A 27,647-nucleotide genomic window follows, 5' to 3' on the forward strand; every position below is an offset into this window, starting at 1 on the left:
TATAATGGCTGTGCTGCTGGGGGTTGCAGTGGAATCTCAACATTTAAGACAGCTCACTTTTTACGTAGTTGTTCAGTGCGCTCCAGAGGAACATTATTCGCATAGATAAGACAGTAGAAATAGCCCTATTCCACGGAAAAAGCCAGCAGAATGGAGAAACAGATTGGTTGATGTTTCGGCAACATGCCTTTATTGAACAATAGCAGAAGTGCTATTGCTTCGATAAAAGCTATTGTTTCGATATTGTTTTCTTCTGCTATTGTTTCGATAAAGGCATGCTGCCGAAATATCAAGCAATCTATTTCTCCATTTTCCTGTTTCCTCCTCCGGGGAATAAGACTTTTACTACTGGTTTATCTATGCAACTAAGTTTTTGCCTTTGGTGCTGTATGGAGAGTATGAACACAAATCAAATTTTAACCTAAATGAGAACTAAAAACCCCTTAAAATCTGTTTGTTGACGTCATATTGTCGTGACCCCGGATGACTGGTGGTTGGGCATTAACGATCTACCATAAGCTGGCAGCCTCAATTGTAGATCGCGGGCAGGCGGAATCCCAACAGAGCACACGCATCGAGTGCGCGTCCGGTTATCCGAGCATCTAGGTATCCCATTGGGATGCACGCAGAGATCATTCGAGGCTGAAGCAGACACAGCATGGTGTGCAGCCCGTATAACGGCAAACGTTGTCATGTGTGGCCGGTGACATGACACGTGATGTCCTGTGCAGCAGAGAGAGTGGCACGTGGTGGTACGGAGGGGTGAGATAATGTCGCTCTGCAGCATGTCCTCGCCTGGGGCAGTGACGCCGTGTGTCGCCGGGCGGGGTGGTCTCCGGCAGGCACGGGGCCCTCGACCGGGCAGCGACGCCGTTGTCGCCGGGCGGGGGGTCTCCGGCAGGCACGGGGCCCTCGACCGGGGCAGCGACGCCGTGTGTCCCCGGGCGGGGTGGTCTCCGGCAGGCACGGGGCCCTCGACCGGGGCAGCGACGCCGTGTGTCGCCGGGCGGGGTGGTCTCCGGCAGGCACGGGGCCCTCGACCGGGGCAGCGACGCCGTGTGTCGCCAGGCGGGGTGGTCTCCGGTGGGCCTGTCGTTCCGGCCCGATCGAAGCACGCTCTGGTGGTACGATGGCGCTTGTCGCAGTGTTCAGCGAACTGGCGGCTAAACCACGACCGTTTAAGAGCGACACCTTAAGTGAAGTGTGCAGTTCGTCATGTTCACGGTTCGGGTAAGCGGTTCTGGTCGCTGCTGGAGTGGAGTGGAGTGGAGTGCTGTGGAGGCGGGAGATGGATTGGACTCACTTTGACTCAGGTGTGCTCCGAGTAACATGCGCTGGTTTGAAGCATGGTGGGACCCTGGATATAGTGGACTTGTAATGATAATGTAATGAATGGATCGAAGCGTGTTGTGCGTGTAAAGCCCTGCGTTAATCTGCAAACTTAAAATGATTACAATAATGGAGTTAATGTAACGAGCATCAGTCAATGAAAATGAGTGCTCTGAACAATGAACACACTTTTGACATATGTTTAATGAATATGGCTCACCGTGCGCGGTGTGGACCAGGCGAAGTGGTAACTGACGTGCATGGTAATCCAGACTCCTACAAGAGTAACCCAAATGGTCCAAACCAACGGGTTTCGTCAATGTGTTGGAAGGTTGTCTCCGATAGAAGTTCAGAAGGCGGCGATTCATCGCTATATCATTTGAGCGGTAGTTCACAACTCACATTTCTTTAAAATTGGTTGACTATCCGTCTGGTCCGGTTTGGAAAAATTCAGCCTGTGGAATTGGCACATTTGCTGTCATTCATTATTTGGGAGAGCAAAGTGTAGCAAAAAATGCAAGTATTTTGGATGAATACCGGTTACAACGAGCAGCTTTAGACAACCGAGCAGTTACCATGGCCCATTCTGCTCCATGCTGGGCGACGGCGTTTTGGTCGACGTAAGTGTGGCGAAAGATATGGGCTGAAGTGTCCTGAAACTCAAGGAAACCTCCAAACGGACAAACGAACAATCGACACAACTCACATGAAACAATCGCCACAACTCAAGTCAAATAAACATAAAGACTAAAAGAGAATGTTGAGTTCCCGTAGCGACGCCACGAACATAAGCCTCGGAGGTGCGGACATGACCTGAAGTCTACGTCGCCTCAGATTACTCACCCGCTGCACGTCTGCACAGCGCTCGCTGCCCGTGAGCTAGCGCTACCAAATAGATGCTGCGCCTGACGTTTTCGTGCTTGCTCGAACATAGCGGGCACATGCTTGGTGTTTTTCCGCAGTGAAATCTTATGTAGGCAAGGGCGATACAGTAGTAGGCGACACACACCGGTGAACACAGCCAGTTCGGTGGCTGCACTAGATTCGATATGTGGTCATGTTTACGGGTAGGGAACAACTATTGCACTACCTGCAAGGATACACACCGTAGCTTAGCAGTTGCCGTTTTTTTCTCCCATACACCTGCGCACAGCAACGCGTGTGAAATAACCAAACTTTAACAACAACAAAAAACACACACAAAAAAAAACGCCAGGCTGGTGACAAGAGATGCTCTGCGTTTCGAGGCGCAATCACGAACGGCGGCTTGTTTGATGTGGGATTCTCGGGAAGATACAAGCGCTATGATCACGGCGAGTTTTTTACTTCTCCCAAGCATTGTGGTGGATCGTTTTTGGACCGGATTCCATGCTGCTCACGGATCTGAATGAGATAGCGCATCGCACCACAGAGGAAAAGTTTCAATCTTCCCTGCTTTGACCATTGGCCATGGTGTAAAAAGCAAGCACACAGTGTCCAGGATAATCTCCAGCAGCCGTTGTAAATATAGCTTGCTTCACGGTCCGTAATGGGGATCCATCGTATGATGATGATATTCCATAGCACGTTTATCAGAGCACATGATGGCGGTGGCGTCAAGCTGAGCAGGCCTCGGAGACATGGAAGGCGTTGGCATTGAACGGGATGCGACAAGCGAGGTCATTACGGGCGTTTTGTTGCACTTGCCGGGACGGGTGAAGGCAAGGGCTACAAGACATGCCAGTGGGGATTTTCTGCGCAGCAGTTCGTGTCTCGCTCACTCTCACTCGTTGCCAAGGCAAGCGCCTTAAGCCACCCTGTTGAAGATTGAGCAGCTGGCAGCCTTGTAAGAAGCGTAGACAGCTAATTACATTACACCATCGAGTTAGTTAATTTAAGCTAGAAGCGTCAATTCCAATCGATCCGTGCCCCGCGAAATTTGTGAGTGGACAGTCGGATCTGTGGGAGCAGTAGGTCGAGCACATAGTGGTAGGACGAACGCAGAAGAGGTAAGTCAGGTGGTCTTCCATGAATCCCAGCTGGTCGCTGATGAGAAGACTCTGGCGTTTGAAAACCAGATGTGAGCCGCTGGGCCGCTGTTGCAAACTTTTGTCTTAAGTTTACATGTGACTGGAAGGAGTAATTGGTCTCAAGTTTGATGCTGGCGATGGATTTTTTTGATGGTTTAGCTCGGTGTTTTTCCATCCGTTTCAGCTCGGGTGACTGCTTTACACTCGGAAACTGGGTGTTTATGGTGCGAGCGAGGCTCGACCGATGACATGGAAGGGGAGAGCTTTTAGGATGTTTAGTTGCATGTCCACATCGATTTTTTGCAGCGGTCACACCGTTTGTTTGGTGGGCTGACGATCTGCTGACAGCTGGTCTGGACGTGAAGGGCACGGATACTCAGTACGCCGGTATTTAACACGGAAGGGAAAATGTAGATACCATGGTAAATACTATCCCATGTACTGTAGGCATACGGAAATTCCATGCTACCCAAACACGCCACTCAACGCGGCAGCGCGCGCGCGCAGCATCACACCACCACACACACACGCAACACGCATACCGCCACACGCACACACAACACACCACACACACACGGCACAATCAACACACACACACACACACACCAGCACACACACAACCACACAAGCCACAAACTCACAACACTCACACACACACACACACAGCACACACACACACTACACACACCACCACACACACAACACACACACAACCAATCAAATCACACGACAACACTCACCACGTCCACAGCACCAAAACGCAGCGCGCACACGCAGCTCACTCCTCAGGGCGCTAGAGCTGAATAGAATCGTATTGACAGAACAGCTGACCGCGAACTCGCTGAGGCGCTCAAGATTGCAGGTGAGCTGCCTACGAACCGAAATAAACGGCCGCGCGGCGAATGTGGTGCACCACTGTCAGGAGCGGATTGGCAAATAAGTCCACCTAAGGGTAAGTAGGCCACAATCAGAGTGGATGGTGACTTCAGTGCGACCCTCAGGAGCGTCGCCGGTGGTAGGAGACAACCGAACAGGGTTTTGGAGCGGACGAGGAAGTCTGAAAAAGTCAGACAGCGCGAAACACAGGCAAAATAAATCTGAGCCATCATCCACATGGCTGTCAATGTCTGCTCCAGAAGGCGACCATCCTCGCTCCCGGTCGACTACCGGCGCACGTATAGGTGCATACAGTTCTGAGGTGTGTCAGCGAGCTGTATCGGAGCCATTCATGTCCACCGAGCAGCTGGTTTCATGTCCTAATCTGGCGTCTGACCTGGGTGCTGAGGTCAGACATCCATCGTTAAAAAACAACCCGACAACGGGCGGGTCCACAGCCTGGTGGTATGCGCACATGGCTAAACACTTTACCAGCACTTTGCTTCGGTTCCCCCGTCCGTCAGACTATTAGTCCCGTGTCGCTGAGATGCAGACCCGTCAGTCTCTAGACTCTCGGTTTCCTCCCGTGTTCCTCAGGTTTTTCCCTGTTTGAAAATGTAGGATTTTCTGCGTCAATCGGATAGATGATGTTTGGGGGGGTGGGGGTGAATATAGGTGGCCGTTTTGATTCGGGACAAATTTAAGGAAAGCTCATCTGACTTGAGCTTGGCACATACAATGTCCCTGGGCATGGCAGATGTATATGGGGAAAGAGAGGGACAGAAGAAGGCGACAGTCGAACTATGTCCATCAAAACAATGTAGCAGCGGAAATTGTAATAACATCCGCCTCAATTCGTCGCAAAAAGCACCAGATTTACAGCTTGCCTCCTAGCAGATTCCATGTTGTATACGCCATTACCATGAGCTACAAATCACGGCATATTTTAAAATGGGCGACCAATGGCCTTGACGGAAATACATGACGTCGTTTCGTGGGGCATTGCAATGCTGAATGATATGGCATGAAATGCATGTGCTCATCTGCAGGTAGAAAACTTCAACGCTGAGTTTTCAAGCACGAGGTACGCCTCCGGTATAGGCGATATGTACGTGCTTCTGCTTGGAGTTTGGAAAGTGCGGCGGCAATATATGCCTTTGGGGCCTTTCCGTTTCACGTGAAAGAAAAAAATCAAAGATATCCTGACATGAAGCCCAGAGGAGGGGCAGTTGTGGCTTCTAGTCCCAATGCAACAAAAAAAAAAATCAGAACAGAATGAAGGACTTGTACCATTTTGTGGCCTGGTACTTTTGACGTATTCGCCCTAAATCAGCCGATGGTTTATAGTGGCTTCCTGGTTTCGATTTTTTGTATCCTTCTGGTCTGGTATTCGATCTCGAGAAGCCTTCTGCGCGGAGCACAGACTTGTAAAGAAACTACAAGCATTGTCAATGCCCATGAAGATATTGCAAAAGTACCCATGCTCAAAATATATACCTGAAATGAAGATAATACCTTTTTGCATTTTTTCCCCGTAATGGTAAGAGAAAAGTGCGACTCTCTCCACTGTGTATGGAAGAACGCTGGCGGAGCAATGTTAGACCCCGGCACCCTGAGCCCACGCAAACATGAAACTCACTGCACGGGTCAGCTCAATGGGCCGGATACGAGTCACTACCATATCTCAAAACATAGAGCACCCATACCTGAGTTATATGTATCTGAATGGAAAGTGGACCGACGTTACATTTTCTGAAGCCCGACATCGGCAACATGTTAAGGATGGCGCAGGACCGTTAGTGTTTGCGCCAAGCGCGTCACCGTCGGTGATGTTTGAAGGCAAGAAATCCTCCCCTTTGAAAAACGTTTTGATCGAATGGCCGTCTTCCGGAGGATTTCAGCACACAGGATGAAACGTCCTGTGATTTGTTGTGTTCACCACAATTGACTCACCAGCTATCTCATTTGATGCGATGATGCAGTTTTTCCCGAGAGTTTCCCAAGAGACCATCGCGAAAGTGAAGAAGGCCTCGAGGGCCCGAATACCGGCCAACACAGTGACAGGATTTTTGGCCGGTGTGCTGTGGACAATCGATTGGTTTGCGAACACCGAACGTTTTGGGCCTCGTTCCGGGTGGCAATAACGGCAACATGGATTGTTTTTCCCCACTGACGTTCCTCCTGCGTACTTTACGAAGTGGCGTGATCACCTAAAGGAAATTGGTCGTTGGTCGTCCTTCCTGACTGATGCGCGTGGCTGAATGACGCCGTCAGCGTTCGCCCCGCCAGGGTCTTTCGTAGTGTTTACGTATAAAAAACAAACAACCGGTGGTAGAACGCACCCGGCTGCAGACATGCTTCCGCACAGCGTCACCACCCTCGCCCCGCTCATCGGAAGCGGATGTCGTTTAGCCATTTGACCGTCCCGTCATGACCATGCTCGGAAACTTGGCCATTTGACCGTCTGTCATGACCATGTTCGGCAATATTGCATAGTAGTGGATCCCGTCTCATCGCGATGGTGAATCCTGGCGGCCTGCGCACCATTTCAAAGGGGTGTAATAAGTTGTAGAAGCAGTTTGAGTGCTGTATTTTAATGTAGTTTAGATTTGTGGTGTGGGATTTGTGGCCAATGCACGAAGGTATGCATTTGTTTCCTTAATATGCAAAGTTCAATGGAATTTTACCGAGGCAATCTTGCGTCCAAGTGCAAATATACAGTTCGGTGGTCATATTTGCAGGTTTAAGCCGCGATAACGACATGTGCAGGCTTGAAGCGAATTAAAATGCAAAGCTCTGGCATGGCATCACACGCCGGTGCGGATCTGCAACGTTGGAGAACCCGTCCACGGGCATATTTCATACAATCAGAATCACTTTCGCATGTACCATGAAAGTGATAATATCCCCAAAACAAGAATACCTGTTATAGTTAAGCATTGGTCTACCATGAACCCCTTATTAACCCCTGTAAATGCACACAGTTGTTCAAACCCCTGTAAATTCACACAGTTGTTCATCAATAAGCAAAACCATTGCTTGTTTGTCGTGATGGTAAAGCAAGAACTCGAACTTTCTTATGTCAGAACACGAGCACGAACTGAGCACGAACTTTCTTATGTCAGCCATCTTCAGGTTGCCACACACAGAACACGTACGTTCCCAATGCCAGCCATCTTCAGGCTAACCAAAGACGTTTCGAACAAGTAATGAAAATGACTAATTACCACTTTCGTCCCATTTTGTTCCACATTTACTGCAGGGCAAGTGCAAGCAGTGCACGATAACTCGTTGAAAGATATCACAACTAAAAATGACACCGAATGAACAGTTCTTATGACGCGCCAACTCGTCGTCTTGATATATTCAAAAAACTCTACGTCCGCCTTGTTCACCCTTTTCATCTCGAGACCCTCATACGGTCCCTTGTTTACGCAAAAAAATATAATCCTTGCAGTAACTTTGAAATCCAACGACAGATTTCCAGTCACCATGTGAATAGTGCCGTACCAGCCAGTCAGCGACCACGCAAGGGATAACTATCCTTGAATTCATTCCTGCCGTGAACGCATACTGATTGGCAATGGCATGCGTGGAAGCGAAAATGTCTTTGCCGAAACATAAAAGCAATCCAGTCATACTCCGAACGGGATAATATTCCACACACTGAAGAGATACTGTGCATGTGGTGAAACGAGCCCCCGGACGGACTTCCAGGTCTTTGGGTGTATCGGCTCGATTCCAGCTAGATGGGCTTTACACTCAATCAGGCGATGCTGGGTATCATGTAACAATCACGAGAGAGGCCGCGGGTCGATCGAGCTCACCCGTGAGAGATTGTTGAACTTGAGCGGGCCCGGCCTGGCTCGATTCAGAGGCGGTCATTCTGTGAAAAGTGTGACATTTAGAGGTCAGAGCATTTGAGCTTAAGCCCTGTGATCAGGCGGGCTTCTCCTGCAATATGGCGACATGATAATATGAACACAATTTTTCCTCCCCACAAGGAGAAACATGAAAACGCAACATGCTTAACTGCGAAAAGGCTGAATGCCATTGGCCCAGACCCCACCCAAATCTGGGCGGCCAAATCTCTCAGTGACACGGGACCAACAGACGCTAACGGAGTAGAAAACGGACAATCGTGTAGGTAAAGGTGTGAGTCGATGTTGGCATAAGGCCACGCGATGTCAGACGCAAACGATGCTCTGCCCGTTTACGTGGAATATGGAAAATTCATATGGGATCTCAGAAACGAGGTCAGATAAGGTCGTGGAACTAACTGCAAATGTTCGCATTAAAAGGAGTTATGGCAACTTTGTTCTTTTCACTTATTACTAGTTCAGACGTATCCGATCGGTAAGACCAGTTTTCTCGAAATCCCGCTGCTTAGCTCAGAATTTCAGTCTACTATGAAAGTAATTCTTTTCACCCGTTTTGTTCTCGATCCAACGTGCATGTTGTGCAATGTCTGCAATACACTAATTCGTCAAGGTGTTTGTGGAATAATGATATGAAAGCTTGTCGGTTTTCAGTTAAAGGAAAGCTAAATTCGAATACAAATTTACGATCGCACGATCAACGAAGCGTCATCCTATGACTTTGTTTTCTCTCATTAAGCATAGTGGCTCTTTGAAGCACATTTTGGCTTAAGGAAACAGGCGTACCACACGGTTTAAAGTGACGCGCTAGTCCAGACTTCAACCAATGGCTGCTCGGTAAATGATATTCGCCGCCCGCTGTGCCAATCACAAAACGTTCATTCGTCATTTATATCAAATGGGATGCCACTTTGAAGCCCGCAGGCCCGCAATGTGTGGGGTGGAAATAGCGCACAAGTGGCACCTCTTCTGTGTAGCGGCGGACAACGGCCCTCAGCAGATTCTAAACCTCTGGCGCCAGGTGTCACGGTCCAGGACTGCACTCTGGGGATATAAAGAAAGAACGGAATGTAGTACTGTGACAGAACATGGACCTCGTAATTGGACACAAAAGTGATTGACGCTGTATCAATATTATGTTTTGATAGCGCTTCTGCGGTGCTACCAAGTACTATTATTAGACGTCACTGGTCCTGAGGTCTCACCAGAGTATGCCTTTAAAAGATGCCCCAAAGGTGGGACGCTCCCGTTAAAGCGTTCACGAATTGGTAGGTAGCCACAGCACTGCCCGTTTCATAGATTCTCGAATAATAGACTAAGGATATTTTTCATGGCGTCGTAATGTCGCTGTTAAGTTGATATCGAGGATCTTAAAAGCTTTGGCACCTAGCTGTGGCGCTGTATGTGGCAAGATAGTTCAACATGCCTTGACAAAAGGCAGATAACTCTTCTTATGATTGAGATTTTATTCCAATTCAATTTTGCTGGATGTTCTAACGACCCTTTGGCATCGTTTCTTAGATGACTGACAGATAGGCAAACCAGCTTCGAGAGTGAATCAAGTGTTCCATGATCGGCTCATAAGACTGAGCTCCCTGCGAACTCTCCTATGTTTACTACTCGCCGCCACCCATGCTCGTACGGATGCCCGGAGGGGCCCTTCAATAAAGGAATGGTTACATGACGTAAAGGCCAAGTCTTACCGCAGCCGGATTCTGATCACCCATGTTGGGATACGTGCCGGACCTCTGGAGAGGCGTCACTAATGCGGGGCCGGATTCTGATCACCCATGTTGGTGATACGTGCCGGACCTCTGGAAGAGGCGTCACTAATGCGAACCGGATTCTCATCACCCATGCTGGGATACGTGCCGGACCTCTGAAGAGGCGTCACTAATGCGGCCGGGTTTCGATCACCCATGTTGCGATACGTGCCGGACCTCTGGAAGAGGCGTCACTAATGCGACCCGGGTTTGATCACCCATGTTGGGATACGTGCCGGACCTCTGGAAGAGGCGTCACTAATGCGGACCGGATTCTCATCACCCATGTTGGGATACGTGCCGGACCTCTGGAAGAGGCGTCACTAATGCGGCCGGATTCTGATCACCCATGTTGCGATACGTGCCGGACCTCTGGAAGGCGTCGCTAATGTGGACTGGTGGTTATGACACTCTTCCCAGATTTCTTTCGTGCTACCCCCCCCCCCCCCTCCCTTTCGTCGGCAGTTGTTCCATCATTGGTGCCCCCCCCCCCCCTCCTCAAGCGCCTGGATGCCAGTCACACTTCAGACGCCAAACTCTGGTGGCGCCCCGGGCCCATGGCGACCACGGCCTGGAGACCGGCTGGTCGAGCACATGTTTGTGCTGCACGCGAGTGTTCGTGGTGGAAGGCTTGTATTTTAACACGGTGGAGGTATTAAGTGCCATCTGTATGGGATCCATACGACAGTGCATGTGCAAAATACAGTGCGAGAAGGGTTTTTCTCTGGTTAAACCCCCGCAGTTTAACCCTCGTCGATTATTATATCGGAATCGACGCGACCCTGCTCGGTATCGATGTTTTTACCTATGGAACCCACACGACAATGGGTGTTATTTATGCGTTGGCATGCTCCTTTCCTGCGCCAAGTGGCAAGGGTGCTGCACTGGTAAGTTATTCGTGCAGAACATTTACAAACTATGTTCTTCAATATCGCTGGCTTTAGTCTACGTCAGCTTGACAGCTTTAATCGAGATATACATATATTTGGAAGTGTTTTCAATAACTGCAAAAAAGTGCGAATATTGGCAGCACAGATATTGATTGTAGCAAACCGAACCGCACGCTTTTGCTGCTTACGTAAACCCATTACTTATTGTGACAATTTGGACCAGCATGAAAGAATTTGGCATAGCAAGATAACCTGTGTACAATTTGAAACAACCGCTGTACTGCCTTGCCCTATGATGGAGCCTCCTGTAACCCTGAATGCTTTTTTGGAACAGCTTTGAACCGTTTGGAGCGCGGTGCTGAAATTTCGAGGGCTTTATTTAACTTCATTTTACAATTCTTAGCATTTGAGGCTTCTGAGCTTGACGGGTCATGATCTATGATCTTTTGCACAAGGTAACAGCGGTACGATTTGCCCAAAGGCAAGACACAATGGCTGTTTCATGCAAGACACGCGCCTCAAAGAGAGTTCAACACTCACCTCCAACACTTTAAGTGAATGTCTCTAATTGTCTAGTGCCCTTTTCAAGACGAGATTATCCAAGGTGATATCAGATCAACTTTGGCTGTCGTGAATATATCTGACCGCTTCAAGATCATATGATTAAAAACCTTAACTGCACATATCTACAGCTTTCGAGATGTTTCCATGACTATATTCTCCGATTAATATGGCGTGTTTAAATCTTGATACAACTGGAGAGGCCATTACAACAATCGTCGTCCCCTACCTGACCTCATATGACACATCACAGGTCGCAGGTGTCGACGGTCCACGAGTGAGCATTCTATAAACTGCTCCAAGACCTATTTAACACGTCTTGCGCATTGTAGCACGCTTCTTTTGAGATAATCGGGGCTCTATGGGGTGTTAACTTACACATCTTACTTGGTTTGATCTGTGCTGGTCACATTTACCAATAGCCAGATACATCTAGTTGATGCAGTTTGACGAGTGATTTCCAATGTCATTTCCATGTGGCTCTAGCTTTCTGACTTTTAAAGGCTCTTAATGGAGGTGACTTTGAGTCCCTCCTGGTAGAGCGAAGGTGAAAAACTCTGTGGGGGTGAGAGGTAGTGTTCGTAGCGCAACCATTTCAAAAAGTTTGCTTGGGGGAGCGAATGATCCCGCGTGCCAAAGTACTTGCAAGCGCAGGTCGAACATGAAAATCCAGAGGAGCGACTTTTTATCAGCGCGTTTTTACCTTTACTGTTAATTGACTGCCCGTTCGGTTAGATATCACCTACGGGTAGTTACGTGCATAATCCTTGCGAGTAGTTGATGCATGCAACATGCACTAAATAGTCCGTGCATGGACATTCAAAAGCCACAGAACACTGGTGAATGTCTCAGGAGCGTTGTGCTATGCAAGCGATCAGTCACTGAAAAACGAATGACATCACTAATAATCTTGCTTAGCATTCAGAGGGTCATGGCGTGATTTCAATATACAACATGGTATATACTTCATACACCGCAGCCATGGTATAATCGTCTAGCGCCGCACCTATGCAGATGATTGCGGTGACAAGCAAGGACTCGGGTGTGTCCTATGCATACTGACGTCGGTGAGAATCGTCGCAGAGAACTGTTTACTGGCGTTGCAACCTCGGGACGAGTACATCCGACGCGAGCCACACCGGTACGAGGCCTCAGGTACCATCGACGCTCGTGTACCGATTGTCACCAATGAACGAGAACGCTGGGTTTTCGTGGAATAATTAAAAACACAGCAGCTCAGACATCTACGTGTGGTGCGGCCGGTCGTGGACGGTCGCGAGGGGCGTTGCGTTACACGCGTACGACCAATGCAGAGTCATGTACAAACCCTTCCCTGGTCAGGTGCGGCCACGTTCGTGCAGGAGTACGGACCATTCGATTCCAGAGTGAATCCCGACCTGACACCATATCTGATGGAATATCCGCCTCTCTTCATTCAGGCATCGGCTCGAAACGTAATCAGGGGAAGTCCAGGAGAATGGAGGAGGCAACCGAGCGAGGGGAGGTGCGCATTTCGCCCCTCGGGGAATGTGCTAGCAGTGATATGTCAAGACGCAGCTGGGCGAGTGCCGGGGGGGGGGGGGGAGGGTGGTCGATAAGATTCAGGCCGGCAGCGACCTCACCACCCGCTGCGGCTGCTAAGCTCTTCCTTGTTGGTCCCGTGATGGCGCCGCCATCACGGAACCACTCTTGTCACGTGACCTGCCCCATTCGAAAATCGAGTGCGCGTGAGACCGGCCGCGAGACCTGTCAAGACTTCCATGTCACTTGTCGAGTGCGTGAAAGTGTGTCAATCTCGTATATGTCAGACGCGAGAACCTCAGCATGTTTTCCTTACCATCGTATGTGAGCCATGAATGTCTTCAATCGTGGCAACTTATTCAGGTGCCATGATTGGCATGGGATCCGGAGAAGGAAGTGGCAGGTTCTCTTGACTTCGCGGCTGGCGGACAGTTGACGACAAAGAAAGCAATTGCAAAAACAGATGTTGTCCTTCGAGCATGTCGAGCGATGGTCAAGACTACTTCCCTGACACAGCCCCCACCGGCCCCCCCCCCCCCTCCCATCCCGTGTCCGCCCCGCCCCCCCCCCCCCAGTCCGCATCAAGTGCACGCTGCAGGTAGGCTGGCTGCTCCACGCTCCAGGCGGTAGGTAGATGTCAATACGTAGGACCGTGGCATGTGAGTGCGAGGCATTTCTGATATTTCGTAGCGTGTGTGGTGCACATTATATATTTTGTAGCCGCGGGACTACCACAGGGAGCGCATTCGCTTTTACGCTTATTCACTTTTTTCATGTGTCAATATATTTTTTCTCGAACCTGCTTCATTCTTTCCAGTTCAGTTACTTGTGTATGGGTGTCCTGGATTTGCTTGTCCTCGTACATGGTTACAACAGACGATCGTTCGCATTCCACTGACAATCGGTTCGTGGACATCAACCAATTCATTTCGGCCATTGTTGCAACAAAGCAACGTACGTATGCCACTGACAATCGGTTCATGGACGCAAGCCAATTCATTTCGGCCTGACCCGGGAGCGCCATCATCCTCAGCATGTGCCCGATCCACCTCCGCCGCGGCGCAACGTTTGGTGTTCGCGGCTTGCGGCCGCAAACGACACCGTATGCGGAACCGCGGAGACTGCGACGCCGGGACCTGCCAACGCGGGTTCGTTGAAGCTTCAAAGGCCCATCAACGCCATTCGTGATTGTCATGGAATTTGGCATCTTATCTTCTCAATATGGCAGATTAATTTGGCAGCAGTTGTGCCCTGCACTGTCTAAAAATACTCACCTCACCTCACCTTTTGAAATAACTCCACCCCGATTTCAGTCCAACTTAGCTAAGCTAATTTCACTCACCCAGAGCAAGGTCCCCACTGATTGACCCCAAACACTTAGCCCATCGTCGCACTGTCAGAGCTCAGTAATTGGCGTTAATCACGACTGGAGGTGCACTGGTGACGCAAGGTCCCGGGGTACGCCAGCTGATGCTGTTCGTTCACGTTTTACAAGAGGTGCGTGCCATTGAAAGAGCTGACCAGTGGTGTCGCCACACGTGCACATAATTCAGGCGTGCAATCCTCAGGCAAAAACATTGGCTAGCAACTTGACCATTGATTCCTGATAACCTAGCCATGAGATCTGTGTCACGGGCCGAATGTCGAGCCAAGGTTCAGACGCGTCCAGCTACGCAGATAAACAACGCCATTATGCACTGACGAATTTGGCGCATAAGTCGAGCTTCTATAAAGCAAGAAAACGAACATAATGACCGGCACCTCCAGACTTAGATCGTATCGTAATATCGCATGTAGACAAAGTAGATTGCCGCAAAATCAGTGACCAAATGTGGCCGCAGTTACTACGCTGCTGCGTCGTAAGTCTAGCTGAGCTGAGCGTAAGATCAGCTTGAGCAGCCGCCTCTCTCAGAGTGGGATCTGTCTGGCGCAGTAGCTGGCCTGCCAAGTCTTTGTCAAGGTCTTGTCAATCGCTGTTATAGCGCATTTATCGTCCGTGCACGGTTTTTGTCTGACGCAAGCAATCAGTCCAACACGGTTTTGCATGTAGCAGTAGCCAGTGTGCCGTGACTTTGTCTGGTAGGGCACTAGCCAACCATATCTGCGGATATCGAGATAAACAAGGTTCTCAAGCTCTTCGGTCGCAAGATCGGGAGAACAACGCCGATGACACTGAGTCCCTGAGCGCGGGTCTGTTGCGTCAGCGGAAACCCTGGGACGGGGCGGGGCGTCCAATGGGCGACTGCGACACTCGTAAATTAAAGCTCGCGTTTTGTTTATAAGGTTTTCACCGCAGTGCCAACATGATGTTGCTGTGGAACAAATATTGGCAGGGTCCGGCCATCATGCTTTGATGGTGACAATTCGTCCCTGGCATTGCACCCCACCACCACTCGCATGCCTAAGTAGCGCGGGTCTACACGCCGGAAGCAGAAAGGCGTTTGGCTTTGTCGACTCAAGGTCAAGGTGTGTGTTCAGAGTCCTTTCATCAGCGGCACCGTCCTCTGTCAGCACGGGCAGCAGCTGGTGTCGTCTCGTTGACACCAGCCGACGCTCATCATGACGCGCCGCAGAGCCCACCGCTGGGGCGTGCGGGCCCCGGGGAGGCGACATTACGCCGTCCACTCAGGGGCGATGATCGGTACTGAGATCACAAGCCGTCGAGCAAAATGTCGACTTTGAGTGCGTTGAAAAATGTATCAATTGTGATCTTTTGGCGTAGCTCATGCGAACGCAGGCAACAGACCCGTGGGGTAAAGCTTTATATTGTGCGTTAAAAGAATAGTATGTCCTGGCTACCTTGGAGAGGTTGGATAGTGATTGATACAAGAGCCAGTAATTGACAAGGACGCAGTATTGATAAACAGTTTAGCAGGCAGGGTAAACAATTTCAAAAGGCAAGCTTAGTTGGCTGCCACTTTAAAGACATCGTAGCTGGTACGAACTCAACGTGAGGTGCAATGTTTTTGTGATTAAAGCAGGCTGCGGTAGGTCGTCAGAAGAGAGAGAGAGAGAGAGAGAGAGAGAGAGAGAGAGAGAGAGAGAGATAGAGAGAGAGAGAGAGAGAGAGAGAGAGAGAGAGAGAGAGAGCGAGAGAGAGAGAGGAGAGGGAGGAGAGAGAGAGAGAGAGAGAGAGAGAGAGAGAGAGAGAGAGAGAGAGAGAAGGAAGAGAGAGAGAGATATATATTATATATATATATATATATATATATATATATGTCAGGATGAGATCTTAGAAAATCTTACAGACATCTTATAAAGAAAAGCACGGAGCGTCAACACTGTTTTAAGTTTGCTTTGGGAGAGCCGTTTGACCTTTGTTGTGCGTCGGCAAAATTGTCAGTTTTACTTGACCTTATATTATCTGGTCTACTGCGGTTCTCCGGGAGTAAACTCGCATTTCTCGCTAAGAAATTGAAAATGCCTTCTTTGATTTCCTATTATTTTGAGCCGAACAATATTACAACAGATCTCTTCCGGAAACAAAAAGGCAGGATGAACGGAGAAAACGTCCGTATACAGAAAGGAACGGAACAGATAAGACAGTGTTATTAGTCTTACTCGTCGGAAAAACAGGAGAATAGGGATATAATTAGGTTGATATTTCAGCAATATGCCCTACTCGAAGCAATAGCAGAAAGTGTTATTGTGCACTTTTGTGCGCAGCAGAAGTGCTATTGTGCGCTTCTGCTATTGTTTCGAGAAAGGCCTGTTACCGAAATATCAAAGAAACTATATCTCTAATCTCCCGTTTTTTTCAAGGAATAGGGCTAATGACACTGTCTTATCTATGTGACTAATGGTTCCTCGCTAATGCACCGAACAACTTACGTAATTTAGAACGAAACAGTCTTGAACAGAAGTGAACATTTACTACCGAACAGGGCCAATCAACCACGAAACTACGCAAACAAAAACTTGTTCAAAATTTGGAGACTTTATTGAGGACGTAGCAAAAAATGTGGTTTGAAGCGTTGGGGTCATCACTCCCGCACCAATTATATGTATCGTGTATCACAAATTCTAGGGTTGTCAAAAGAACATACCTGGGATGACATAAAATCATCGTCTGTTAACGGCACCAGTACTCCACTGGACGATATTTATGGAATAAAAAAGAGTCTGCCGAATTTCCAACGTAGAAAGATGATTATTGTGGCAAAGATGAATAGTCTGAAAAATAACTCAAGGTAGAAATAGGCTGAAGGAAACCTTTCCTTGGACTATAAACGGCCAAACAAGTTATGTAGAGCTGCGATGCCCTGGGAGTACTGGAGAATCCAGCAGCCCCTGTAAACACTGTGGCGGCTTTTCGTCATGGCCTTAGCAAGCGTGGCCAACGTGAGTGCGTACAAATGGTGGCGCACGATGTGTTGGTGCTTACGGACAGTGACGGCAGACATTTTGTGCATTTTTGAAAGGCTGTCAAAAACACGGCGTAGAGACGGCTCAGTCAGCACGTTTATGGAAAAGCCCAAACGACTTGCGCCCTCCAGTAGATGCTTACAAAGCTATGACGACGAGAACAACTGGGTGGAAAAAAAGCACCCAGCTAAAATTCATAGTTTGTGTCGTGCCCGAAGAGCCGTTATGAAGCGCAAATAGTGAGCTACAACGGGAGAGAACCTGCATTAAAGCGGCGTCTTGGCACCCAACAGCCACCGTGCTCGTAGCCCAGCTGGTTGGCCACAGACGTGGTAATGCTGCAATATTCTGGAGAATACGTCGAAATGTACAGGGAAATGTCAGCAACAGTGACGAAAAACGTCATGCACGAAGCAACAGCATCGGCGCACGCCCCAGGCGTCTTGAAAGCACGCGGCTTGAAGCACAGCTTGAAAGCACGTGGAGTGAATGGTCAGGTTTCGGTGTGTACGGAACAACTCCCGTTGGTTAACAAAGGTCGCATCATCCTCCCCCCATCCGTTCACGTTATGTAAACTGATATATATATATATATATATATATATATATATATATATATATATATCATAAAAAAGCACACACACACACATATGTATATACTATATATATATTATATATATATATATATATATATATATATATATATATATAATACATAATCCAGTCATGAAATTTTGAGGCACCACATGCCATTAGTTCGGTTAAATATAGTCCAGTCTTATCCGCGTTATTGACGTAAAAGGCGCAAAATCGTAATGCCCTCCGGAGTTCGACATTCCCGAGTATTGCTGTGAATTCCACCATGACCGAAAGTAACCTTCGGACAGGGCTCCAAGTGAAATCTTTAGTGTGATTTCTGATTTCACCTTGGTTAGCTTGGCAACAGCTGCAGGGGATTTGTCAAGCCGTTTTGGGTTAGGTCGGTCGCTTTAGATGGCTCCATTCGCCAAGGCTTGTCTCAAGGTTTGTCGTGCTCGTTAGTGCCCTGCGGAACATAAAAATCCCACGCATCTGTTTCAACTTTTCCGTTAGCCATTTCCTGTAGGGCTAGCGACGCTGGTCACCCGTCTCCTTAACCTATTTTCTGATTTTTGCTGCTTTTCTCAGACACCGTACGATGAATCGCACTGTTTGAAAATAAGAAAAATGCAATGTCATCGTTGAGGATCTGCGCATGCTGCCTTTGGTAATCCAGGACCCATCCGGTGGTCGACTTTTTGTGCTGGTGTTTGGTAACCTGTCTCTGTTGGTACCGGAATGTCTAGCTGGCATCAGGTCCCTGTTGGACATCTAGGAGGGAATATAGGTATTTTCCATCTTCTTTGGTGAGCTCCGTGGAGGTTCTCAACCTGCTGGGATGACGGGGAGAGGAAGCCGAAGGACTGCAAGTGTTGTCGTCTTGGTGCCTTACGGGTAAACGTTAAACAGTGGACGACGACGTATATCAGCCACATCGATGACGGTTTTAGTGCACCTTTAAAGCCAGTTTCGGAAGTGTTCAATGTTGTTGTTCGAGACGACAGCTAAAAGGGTGGTGACCCTATCTCCTTCCGTCATTATGGTCCCATGAATGTACATGGCCCATCAGAGCGAAGCCGGCATGGGTGCATTAAACGTTTACGACACCCCACTGTCCAACTAGGAGACCATCGTTGGAAGTTGCAGACTGCCACCGTTCTCAGCTGATTTCAGCATCGCAGCGCATTCGTCGATCGGTACATCTGTAACACAGTCTCACCACGCCAAAACTGACGGTCCTTGATCGCCATTGAAATGGCACAGCAGACCATCCAGGAGAGTGACGGAAATATTTAGAGTTCTCCCATTGATCCTCATGAGATGACGTTCTTCCGTTATCATGAGTCATTGTATTTCCAACTAGGAAAGTTCCTCACGGATTACAACGCCAGCTCCACATTGCAAGCTTCACAGTCGGGGTTTTATAATTGGACTGCCCTCCTTTCTGTGGCTTGCCACCGGTCTTCGCGTTCAGGGTTAGAGGCTTTACTGCAGTTCAGGACTGCTTTGCGTTCATTTTCTCATCGCCAAGCCATTTACTGCGTTCAAGATGCATGCCACTGTGTCTTGCCTAAAAAGCGGTACGATTGTCCATATGTTGGCAAGCCACAATAGCTTTCCGGCGCAACGATGCTTAATCTTGAAAGTTTTAAAACAAACACACATTTCCTCTGCGTAGTAGTGCAAGACGATTTATGTGCCAAATGTGAGTGTTGCTTCCGTTGCTTTGTGCTCACTGACGGTCGGGTCACGCACACGCGGACTAACCCGCGCCCGGCCGCCGAGTCCGGTCACGGGACGCCAGCGCGACGCTCGCGCCAGCGGCAGCGCCCCCAACCGCGATGACGCAACCGGCCGCCGGCCGGTGACGCGGCCGGCTGCCGCGGGGGAGACGCGGCCCGCAGGCTGCACGCATGAGAGCCGACGGCGCTCCCCTGCGACCGCGGCGGCCGGGCGACAGCCGCACGTCCTGTCGCCCGGTCACCAGGGACCGTGCTGTGGTCGTCCGGGGCGGGGATGGTAGGGAGAGAGGTCCATCGTCCGGGTGGGGATGGTAGGAGAGAGGTCCATCGTCCGGGGTGGGGATGGTAGGGAGAGAGGTCCATCGTCCGTGGGGATGGCAGGGAGAGAGGTCCATCGTCCGGGGTGGGGATGGTAGGGAGAGAGGTCCATCGTCCGGGTGGGGATGGCAGGGAGAGAGGTCCATCGTCCAGGGGTGGGGATGGTAGGGAGAGAGTCCATCGTCCGGGGTGGGGATGGTAGGGGAGAGGTCCATCGTCCGGGTTGGGGATAGTAGGGAGGAAGGTTCATCGTCCGGGTTTAGGATGGTAGGAAGGGGGTCCAGTGCACAGCCCGCGCCGCAGCTAGAGCTCAACGCTGAAGGGAGCGGCAGAACTGATGATCGCGGGATCTTTATTCAAGATCTTTTGCGACATGGATGCATTGATGGCTAGGCCTCCGTGGATTGAACACCACTTCTTTTATCAGAAACCCATCCATATTGTTGCGACGCGTCATAAACAGCCCACGCGGTTTAAACTCTCGAATGCAAAAACAGCCGGCAAGCTACTCACAGCTGCTCATAGTTTCATAGCTCAGAGCATTTTGAGCCGTTTTACCACATTTCAGCGCGCTAAAAATAAGAGCGCACCAAGTCCCTTTGAAGCCGCCTTAATGTATGCCGCGTCGTCTGCTGACCCCGCGAGGCAGCTCTGACCCGGGCTCAGGGCGGAGGATCCGGGTGGCGGTGGCAGAAAGTGGGCGGCTCCGGGTGGCAGTGATCCGTCGCCGATCAGCGCAATATCATCCCGCCATCCGTCAGGCCCCACCAAATGATACCCGCCGGGCCGACGCGTGACGCGTGCGCGCGCCACGGCGTGACCGATGCCCACGCATCGCCAGACTCGATGAGATGCGCTGCGGCCGCCGGCGCCGTGCCAGATCTGTGCCGATCTGGGCGTGACGCTAATATGCGGTTATTACGCAATCTTATCTTCAGCTGTTGCATGAACGGGTAGCCGCAGAGTGTGATGGGGAGAGAGTTGAGATTTTGAGAGTGGAGTGTCATCAAGGTGGTGTATTGCAGTCTGTTTCTGCTTGCAGCTGTCAGGTAGAAACCCCTCGAGACTCCTGTCAGGCAAAGACAAGTCCTGAATATCTTCTGCAACTGCATTGAACATGCTTTATGCGTAGAGGAACTAGACAGAATAGCGGAACGCGGCGAAACTTGAACCCCTTGACAGAAAAACACTGCCATAATCCCCTCGGCAGTGTTAATGGGGTGTTGTGGAAGGCCCACCAAAACCGACTGAGAAGAAACAAAGATTTAGCACGGCTCAAGGCCTCCACACCGAGAGTGGAATTAATGGGCAGACGCTTAGCTGACTGACATGTGCTGGCTGACTGCCATGTGCTCGTGGCGGCGACAGCCTGGCAGCTCGAGCAGAGGCGGACGCAGGGCGCTGTCGGAACTGCTCCTGCCGTCACTGGGCTTGGCAGTCAGCAACAGCTGTGTCATGTTCGTCCGCCGAGCGGTGATGTAGTTTTGTTTGTGTACATTCTGAAGCGGCTTTGGCGGACTCAGACATGCCCCGAAGGGTCCAGAAGCGCCAGCTGTTATGTCTTGTTACTTCAATGCCAACAAGGTTACGACGACTGCTAGCCCGCTTAATAACGCCGGAAAGATGATGAAAACGCGTAGTTCGGCTACGTTTGCCAGTGACGGATGTAGGAATGCTTGGCCTGGTCGGTTTCGCTACAGCTCACGGTCCCCTGTGAAAACATTTCGTGTCAATGCGCATAGCAATTTGCTAGAACGGAATGTGTGGCGCTCGCCTATTTAGGTTACCTAACTCTCCCCCCCCCCCTCCCACCCCTCCTGTCACGTTTGGCCAGTTATATGCAAAATGCCTTTGTGGTGATGGACAGGCAATTACCGCAGACACTGCAGCGACGTGGAAACCTGGTACCGAAATAAGCCCCTCCGCTTGACACCGGCCGTGTTCGTACCTATATAGGTCTCTATAATACGATCGTTGCTGGTTTACACGATGTCAGCGGCCATAAAATACATGACACCATTCTACTCAACGGCGGATTTCAAAATAAATGTGTTCCCGTTGCAGCTCCCCAAATCAGTTTGCATGACATCACTTCCGTTCAAGACTTGTTATTGCTTGTTAATGTGTGGTATATGTATGCATTTCACTAATGAAAGCTTCCATTGTCTTACCAGTAAGACTTCATTGTTTTCATTAGTCGTCAAGCCTGGCTCATGTAGGGAGAAGGATATCTGAACCCCTCCCCTATTTTGTTTTAGATCTACACCGTCAGCGCACACTCATCACTCATCACCTCCATGTGGCAGTCCGTCTTGAAGAAATAGTCGTGTGCGAACACATCCCGCAAAGAATCTACGTGACGTCACGCAGAACAGAGCGCTCTTGGCGCTCTGCGAATACACTCCAATTGTAAAAATTATGGTTCTAATTTACTTGAATGCGGTTGCAAAGACAACAAGAGGGAATGGTCGATGTATCGTCCTCATGAAAATGAGTTAAGTCATTTAACCAAGGATGATATATACGAGTACTACGTTAACGAGCAAGTATGCTTTCAAGTTCTGATGCTTGAACTTACGGTGAAAACATGTAACAGCCGTTTTCACGGTAGGTTAATGGACGATAGGCTTTGTTTAAAATTGGATAAATGTTTCTATGCAGTTTTAGTACTTACCAAACACTGACAAGGAAAAGATCGCTTTCATGCAATTTCATTAGCATGCAATATGTAAACCACGTGTATCCAACTGAGAAAACAGATGTGATATTGAACACCTCTTATCACATTTTTTTCTGCCGGGCTGGCATTTTCAAATGGTGTATGGTACATTCTCCGCTTCTCCGCGTCAATATGCGTGCGCTAGCCACTCTTGTCAATCCTGCAAACGCCGATTGTGATCCCTGACATTCTATCTCTTTCGGATTTGCCGATGATGTTTTATGAGTGGCGTTGAAAGCTCGACACTGCCACAATTATTGACAGCTTGGGAGCCCACATATGACGGATGTTTAAGAGCCAAAACATCCGCCCGGTATGCCGCCGCCTTTAAACGGCTCCGCGATATCACCGCCCTATGGTAGACCCAGACAACGGCTAGCAGCAACCCACAAACATGACTAGTAGCGACTGACAACAACCCACACTCGTGGCTGGTAATAGCCGGCGACAACCCACAAACGTGGCTGGTAATAGCTGGCGACAACCCACAAACGTGACTGGTAGCGGCTGGCACCAACCCACAAACGTGGCTGGTAACGGTTGGCCACAACCAGCAAACATGGTTGACACCGCGGGATCCCCTGCACGTACCGGTCAGACCTTAGCGTGCTCAATAGACCCGGCGGCGGCACTGCCCCAACGCATCGCAGTCCTAATATGACGCAGAGTTGAAGCGATCGGGGCAGTCGGGGCTGTCGGGGCAGTCGGGGTTGTCGGGGCAGCGCTTATCCGCTTGGACGGTCGTACGCGCCTCCGAAATGCCTTGCCTCTTTTATGTGTGACTCTTGTACGGCACTGGGCCCGACCGCCAATGCAGAAAGGTGAGACCTTGAAGGGAGTGTTCCACAACTGTATTGCGGGTTTTTTAACTGAAATGGCCATGTTGAAGATCATTCGGTGAAGTTCACAGCCCTGCCCTTCTTAAGACCTGAACCCCTCTAGTTTCTGAGCTACACGTCCGCGAATATGTGCAGACTTTTTGGGAGACTATTTCAAGGTCACCCAACGTCCATGACGCCAAGATAACGCCATTCTAATTTTGCCATTTCACTAGACATGTGGCGACCAGGGCCAAGAAAAATGGAAATGCTCGGTCGCCATATCTTGAGTTAGTGAGACGATTTTAAATATAACTGCTGCCAATTGACACTCACTCAATGCTCTGCAAGGTATGATGATGCACTCAGACTATTTCGTATGGAGGGGCGCATGGACTAAATAGAGAAATTGTTTGTCCATGACAGTCTTTTCCACTTAGAAGTATACCGATAGTTAGAAGTGAGCATATTTCATCATATATGATGCTTGCTTCAATATCTTCAACTGTGGGACATTTCAGGCAATAGCAGCCAACACCAAGCTGGTGCGGCACCACCACCCAATAGCTTTCCAACTCGACGTCACTGCAGCTCCCCAGCACGAACCAAACTTGGCTCTGGCTCGTCACCAAACACACCAGCACGTGGAACAGACGACACGCTGGCATGTGACCAACTTTCGTCCGATAGTCAACACGCCGCGGCATGTGCCATCTCCGTCTCTGGCGTGATAGTGTCAGGGCTCTGGCATTATTTTGCTACAGCGAGAACAAGAATGCGGTCCTGGTTCAGCACTTAATGCGGCGTTAGCCAGGTCGGTGTCACAACTGCGCGTGGTGTGCACGACCCAACACGACCCTGCGCGAACCAAAGCGCACATTTCCTCAAGCCAGACCTCCAGTCCCGTCCATGTTTACCATGAAGATAATTTTAAATCCCACACTCGTGAAGATCGAAGCTTATTGCTGATGCAATATAATGCAAACGAACGGATAGCGGATGCAGTAGGTCACGGGTTACGTCAATGACATGTGCAAAACGCCCGAGAGGCCAGACTCTAGGAAATGTCCTGGCGACGGTCCTCCTTCGCGCTTTGGAGCTGTAGGAACGGGGCATAGCTAAACAGCTTCGCTGTACTCGATTCGAAGAAAGCTTAATATCAATCTTTCGCGCTGCGTTGGCGCGAAACCTGCCTTTTATCTCTCCCTTAATTCATCGCCGTATGTCGAGGATACCAGGAGGGATACCAGGATACCAGGATCCGTGATCCGGAATAAGGTTTCGGAACCCATGGTAATGCAGTCGGCCCGTCAACGTCAAGTTTGCTTGAGCATCTGTTAAATTCATTACATGGCGGGGCCCTCTTGATAATTTTGTCATGCCTAACTTTATCAAAACCCTTGCGACGTCGTCGGGACAGTTTTTAGCCGCTTGTTCCCAATAATCTCAGCAGAACAGCCTGAATGTCCCATTCTTGGAAACTCGGCCAAGAACTATCCCTGGTGAATGCGACCAAGAGGATGTGGCTTGTGTGTGACCGACACGTTCGTCCGGACTTGGATGCCGATGTACCACGAAAATCAACACTATCGTGACCGGGCAGTGTCTGAACGTCTTTGCCGTCTCCTCCTCCATCAAAGTGGTGAACACGGCTGCCATGACTTCGTCTGTAGGTTGAGAAGCGGGTTGGTTTAGTCAACAGTTTTGTGAAGAGGACGCCGTCTGTGCGGACTAGGGCAGGGCGGATGGTTCAAGAAATGCTTGTTCGGGGCTTTAAGCAATGCCGCGGACAGGGTCGTGCGCAGGATTTCGCAATAGGAAGGACTCTTTGCCATAACTCAACATTGCCCCAAAAACCAAGCTTTTCACGCGGCGGACGTGCAAACTTTGCTGCATGACGCAGTAGCATGGCGTGTTTTTCATTAAGCTATTTTCACCAGTCTGTCCTAATTTTCAGTGATGAGACCTGGTCGCGCACATGCTAATGCATATAAAACAGAATGAGAGAGGGGGGGGGGGCACGTGCCCCAGGATCCGCTTTGTGCGCCTGGCCACGAAACATTGAACGCTTTCTTAAGTCTTGCGAAACTAACTCCTAAGATTTTAGGAAATGGTAAACGGGTGGACAATGGGTTGATAGTACAAGCTTGCAGCAGCTGATCGCGGCACTTTGCTGTGATCTAGGTACTGTGGCGGATATGAGCGGAGTCCTGGGAGCTCATTGTTAGGTCCATGACCTGCGGAGTGCGGGCACTGTTTTACCATAGTCACAGTCGAATAAAATAAATGAAAGGCGAAGAATGTGGGCTCTAGCATCCCCAGAAAGAGCACGTCTGCTAGAAATATATATGGGTCTTGGCGCATTGCAGATACAAGTGAAAACAAATTAAGTGTTAATGGGCTTGTTTGTTCGTCTCAAAACGGGAAAATCTAACATCCGCCAAGAGGAGAATGTTTAGCAATGTGCTGAACGCTCAGTTCTTTCTTTTATTCCTGTTTTCTTCAGTTCTTTTGCAATACATGTACATGTAACGTCACCATGCTTGATCACTTATAAACATTATACAACACACACACCACACCACACAATATATATATATATATATATATATATATATATATATATATATATATGAGTGTGTGTGTGTGCGTGCGTGCGTGCGTGCGTGTGTGTGAGTGTGCAGTCACTCTAATATCGGTGGTTTAAACCTTACCGAAGCTGGCAACACATATAATCCTATTTAGACTGGGCTAAGGACAAATTAGGTAGACAAAGTCCCTCACAGGACATCGCGGCGGAGGTTTTCAAGGTCAAGGAGTGATGAGATGTTGGAGCGCATCGCCAGCAGCTTAAGCTGAAAGCCATCACCCGAGCTCATTTCAAAGTAGATTGGATAAGTTTGGTGCAGGCAAGGGGATTGTTTACCCATTCGGTATGTGGGTTGCTGAGGCACCTCTTGCGTTTGGGGATGGGTGCGTCGTGCGTTTGATACTGCGATGCATGCGTCTTGATGCTGAGGTACATGCGTCGTGATGTTGCGACGCATGCGTTTTGATGCTGCAATCCATGCATCTTGATGTTGCGATGCATGCGTTTTGATGCCGCGATCATTGCATCTTGATGCTGCGATACATGCGTCTTGATGCTGCGATGCATGCGTCTTGATGCTGCGATACGTGCGCCTTGATGTTGCGATGCATGCGTTTTGATGCCGCGATACACGCGTCTTGATGCTGCGATACACGCGTCTTGATGCTGCGATGCATGCGTCTTGATGCTGCGATACACGCGTCTTGATGCTGCGATACATGCGTCTTGATGCTGCGATACACGCGTCTTGATGCTACGATACATGTGTCTTGATGCTGCGATACATGCGTCTTGATGCTGCGATACATGCGTCTTGATGCTGCGATACATGCGTCTTGATGCTGCGATACATGCGTCTTGATGCTGCGATACACGCGTCCCACGGCCGGGGGTCGGCAGATTCAACTGTTGCTGCCCTCTCCGGGCGTAGGTCGCCGTGCGTTGTTCCTGACAACGCTGCTACTCAGAAATCAGACGCTGGAGGCGAGTTAGTTGTGCCCCAACACGTGCTAAACATGCACCGGAGGCTCTGGTGAAAACTTGGAGAGGTCACACGACATGGCAAGGATATTTTTACTACAAAAGTTTAACGCGTCCGTGGGTTACATCGCCCCCGGCCTCCTGTCAGAGCATGGGTTATGGAGGTTCATAGGTGAATGAAACCATTGCCTCAGCGTCCACGTGTCACCATAATGTATCTCTTGCTTTTACGAGGTGTTATTAATCGGTGATGCGGGCCGCGGATCATTGCTCATAAACAGGTTTGAGGCTGAGAACCACCTACAGTTTTTGTAAGTGGTTATCGACGTGACCTCGAATGACGTGAAACTTGAACTGACCTACTGTAAGCTGGTCACACAGGCTATGACCCTCAGCAAGATAAGAAAAGTGGCTTCGATTTTGAAGTTAGTGATTTTTATGAACCTTTTTGGATATCGTGCTCTTGGGCATTCTTTTGTTTAGTGCGGGTGCTTGCGGGCTTACGTGTGTGACTGTTATTTTGTTGCTCATGTTAAGCGTTGTTCAGGCCTTCATCCAATGTAAATGTTCTTTGTTCTGAAGTAATGCAAATTCATGCGGTGAAAACCCCCCAAATACTCTGGTTAGCTCCAGGGACACTAGGGGTAGGAACCCAACAACTTAAGTGTCAGCCGTTATTATCTGGTTTTGAAGGTTCGGTTATGACAT

At 49.5% G+C, this 27,647-nt stretch overlaps 1 protein-coding gene across 1 annotated transcript in view; it reads left to right on the top strand.

Annotated features, from left to right (window-relative positions):
* LOC119109600 (gastrin/cholecystokinin type B receptor) overlaps window positions 1-27,647 on the top strand; it is a 96,990-nt gene that overhangs the window by 1,336 nt on the left and 68,007 nt on the right. The gene's annotated exons all lie outside the window — the stretch shown is intronic.

The sequence above is a fragment of the Pollicipes pollicipes genome, unplaced genomic scaffold (genome assembly GCF_011947565.3).
Source record: "Pollicipes pollicipes isolate AB1234 unplaced genomic scaffold, Ppol_2.1 Scaffold_7231;HRSCAF=8579_pilon_pilon_pilon, whole genome shotgun sequence".
Lineage (NCBI taxonomy): Eukaryota > Metazoa > Arthropoda > Thecostraca > Pollicipedomorpha > Pollicipedidae > Pollicipes > Pollicipes pollicipes.